The 4,104-nt window shown below is 47.3% G+C and overlaps 1 long non-coding RNA gene across 1 annotated transcript; it reads right to left on the reverse strand.

Moving 5' to 3' along the window:
* Positions 1-495: 495 nt before the first annotated feature.
* On the reverse strand, positions 496-1,460 carry LOC126989362 (uncharacterized). The gene is made up of 3 exons (XR_007743224.1): positions 1,116-1,460; positions 863-983; positions 496-714 (listed from the first exon to the last, which is right to left on the reverse strand). It is a non-coding gene; the product is annotated as an uncharacterized LOC126989362 (long non-coding RNA).
* Between the last annotated feature and the right edge of the window lie 2,644 nt (positions 1,461-4,104).

The following is a 4,104-nucleotide window of genomic DNA, read 5'->3' on the forward strand; positions in this document are numbered from 1 at the left end:
AAGAGAGAAGGAAAATTTTACGCTAACTATTTCATCTAACGTAAATCCACTGCCCTTCGTCCGACATGTCATGTTCAAACCGATTAACAAAATATTCGGATAGTTCACGTACATATGAATCCATATCGCCATAGCTAATTACCTGCATATGACTTCTCATATACATATCTCTATATTGAACTCCACCGTCGGGTCTTCTCTGACTAAGCGCAGATGCATGTCAACGTACACTTTAAAAGAAGGAGGTCTAACCTGCTGGCAGCCTTGAATACAGACTCTACTGCCTCGCGAAGACGGCCAGTGTTGTTGTTGAAATATGATGCAATGTCGCCGTTGTCTGCTGGTGGACGGGCACGTCGATCGTTGTTAAGGCCCCGTTGAAATGTTGGCTTATTTCACCTGGTGTTGGTGAGGGTGTTGTTGTCGTCCCGGGTTATAACCGCTGGGTCCTGGCTGTGGAGAACTGTTTGGATGGGAGAATCCTCACGACGGGCTTGCTTTTTCCTGCAGGTGTCTGAAGAAAGGTAAAATAATATTAGAGAGAAATAGTGAAATTACAATTTTTTTCCTTAGAACAGACGTGTGCGCAATAAAAAACGTAGAAACTTACCGTTTGTTCCTGTATTCGCTTGTTTTCGTTTTCCTCCACTACCGATCGTTGAAGAGGAGGGCCAATGGCTGAGCCTACCAGACCCGCCTTCTTCGGAGATAGTCCTATGAATACGAAACACAAATGAAATTTTTGAACCCTCTATCCCGCACATATTTTATCAGACACTTAAAATACAATATGGAAAATGTGTCTCTTGTAAAACACATTTTAACAATATTGCATTTCAGAAGATATTAGGTTTTGACCTACCTTTGGTTTTGACTGGCTTCGTCGCTGAGACCCGCCCGTGGAGAACAACTTCCAATATCGCTGGGGTCTGGTTGAGAGAAACCGACATCTGATCGATCAGAGCTAGTCGACGACGTCTCTTCTGAAAAAAGATAGAAAGACTAAAGTCGATATTGCCCATGCTGCCCAGCTCTCTACCTCCCTCCCGTCATCCACATCTGCTACTGTTTTATATGACAATCATATAAAGTAACGCAAACATTTAAGTACTTACCATTGTTTCTAGTAGATATATCTTTCGATCCAGTCCCAAGGCCCTCTGGAAGGCAGGCCGCCCTATGAGCTACGAGTGCGGACAACGGGAAGTAATTATTACACCATGAACATTTGATACAGGGGTGTACAGGGGTCCTCATGTTTACGGGAAACAAGAACAGGAGACCTCTTGACCCGAGACCACCTTGAGAGCCTGTGAAGTGCTTGTTGGCTTGACGTCCATAAATACCCCTCGACATTGTGTGTTCGTTTGTACATGTGTGTGTGTGTGTGTGTGTGTGTGTGTGTGTGTGTGTGTGTGTGTGTGTGTGTGTTCCTCAGGTCAGTCCTTAATGACCCGAGGTTTATTGTAATGACTTGAATCATTAAGGCTTCCGAAGACCAGAAGCGTGGCCTCAGCTACCTCGAGATGTCATCGAAACATATTTTTTCAGTGATTTTTATCTCCCTATATCAGATGTGTGTGTGTGTGTGTGTGTGTGTGTGTGTGTGTGTGTGTGTGTGTGTGTGTGTGTGTGTGTGTGTGTGTGTGTGTGTGTGTGTGTGTGTGTGTGTGTGTGTGTGTGTGTGTGTGTGTGTGTGTGTGTGTGTGTGTGTGTGTGTGTGTGTGTGTGTGTGTGTGTGTGTGTGTGTGTGTGTGTGTGTGTGTGTGTGTGTGTGTATGTGTGTGTGTGCGTGTGTGTGTGTGTGGTCCTCGGTTCAGTCCTTAATTACCTGTGGTTTATTGTTATGACTTTACTCATTAACACTTCATTAGGCGTGGCCTCAGATACATGGAGATGTCATCGATCCATTTTTTCCGCGATTTTATCTCGTAAGACCAGATGTGAGCGTGTGTGTGTGTGTGTGTGTGTGTGTGTGTGTGTGTGTGTGTGTGTGTGTGTGTGTGTGTGTGTGTGTGTGTGTGTATGCGCGTCAGTGGGAAGGAGGAAAGATAAGACGCCGGAAACAGGTGCGCGGGGCACATTCCAGCCTGGTCATTAACCTAATGTCTTTAACCTTTTTCCGTGATTGTAATCAATCTTGGGGTCACTCGAGATCTCGATCTTAACTTGTGTGAGTGTGTGTGTGTGCGTGTGTGTGTGTGTGTGTGTGTGTGTGTGTGTGTGTGTGTGTGTGTGTGTGTGTGTGTGTGTGTGTGTGTGTGTGTGTGTGTGTGTGTGTGTGTGTGTGTGTGTGCGTATGGGAAGAAAGATAAGTCACCGGGAACAGGTGCGCGTGACGTATTCCAGCCTGGTCATTAACCTAATGTCTTTAACCTTTTTCCGTGATTATAATCTTGTGGTCACCGGGAACAGGTGCGCGTGACGTATTCCAGCCTGGTCATTAACCTAATGTCCTTAACCTTTTCCGTGATTATAATCTGGTGGTCATTCGAGGGTCAAAGAAAGATCTTATCTTAACCCTTCAAGTATCCCTTCTCCCCCCCTCTCCCTCCCTGCTGGGCACCCCTACTCCTGTCACCTTCTCGCTTCCGTACGCTAGTCCGAGAGGGGGGGGTGAAAAGGTAAAGAGTGTGTGTGTGTGTGGGGTTAGGGGGGTCTAGATACCCCTCTTCCGTAACCCCCGCAAATTACCCCACTCCTGTAACCCCCTGCTCACCCCCCCAACCCCACTTCCCCCCATGTTAGCCAACCACACACACACACACACACACACACACACACCACACACACACACACACACACACACACACACACACACACACACACACACACACACACACACACACACCACACACACACACACACACACCACACACACACACACACACACACACACACACACACACACACACACACACACACACACACACACACACACACACACACACCACACACACACACACACACACACACACACACACACACACACACACACACACACACACACACACACACACACACACACACACACACACACCACACACACACACACACACACACACACACACACACACACACACACACACACACACACACACACACCACACACACACACACACACACACACGCAGCAGCGCTATGCCAGCAGCGCCCCACATAAGACCCAACTCGTCCTTTATTTTGTTATTCTTTATGTATAATTCTTTAGTTTTTTGTATTATTTATCTGTAGTATAGTAAAAGATATGGGTGAGTGCCACAGTCATCGGCGTTCCGGCAGGGGCCGATGAATTGCAATGCGAACAAACTAACCGATTGTTCCCATCGTAACTCCCTTCCGGATGGAGGCTCTTCTAATAAAAACACACACACACACACACACACACACACACACACACACACACACACACACACACACACACACACACACACACACAGTGACGGATCCAGGGGAGGGGCACCTGGTCACGTGCCCCCCAAAAAGCAAATATTATAATTTTGATAACGTAATTATCTTATTATTATTATTATTATTATTATTATTATTATTATTATTATTATTATTATTATTATATTTTCAAAATAAGAAAAAAATAAGAGGAAACTTTATTCTGTAATTTTACACACACACACACACACACACACACACACACACACACACACACACCGCTCCGGTAGCTACACCGCTCCGGTAACTCAAGGCTTCTTCCCGGTGAGGCCCGATGGTCGGCCCAAGGCTTCTTCCCGGTGGGGCCTGATAGTCGGCCCAGCCCGTTCTGGCGCAGGCGAGTGTTTATAGTGGCGCCATCTTGTGCTGGCTCATGCTGCCCCCCCGGAACTCATCTTTGAGCCTCTCTTTGGAGAGGTTATCTAGAGCCCGGGTTGATGGGTGGTCTTCAGGCCAGCATGTGGGTAGTCTTAGGCCACTCGGCGGTGACTGAAAAACCTCAGCTGTGCGGCGGCCAGGATTCGAACCCGCGTCCCTCCTGGAGCTCCTGAGCGCGGGGCCGTCACGCTAACTATTCAGCCACCACCTGCGGAATACTAGCAACAAGGATTTCCTGAGTGCTCTGCCTCTGCTGGAGATGGACGTCCCGATGCA

This window comes from Eriocheir sinensis, unplaced genomic scaffold (assembly GCF_024679095.1).
Source record: "Eriocheir sinensis breed Jianghai 21 unplaced genomic scaffold, ASM2467909v1 Scaffold1134, whole genome shotgun sequence".
Classification (NCBI taxonomy): domain Eukaryota; kingdom Metazoa; phylum Arthropoda; class Malacostraca; order Decapoda; family Varunidae; genus Eriocheir; species Eriocheir sinensis.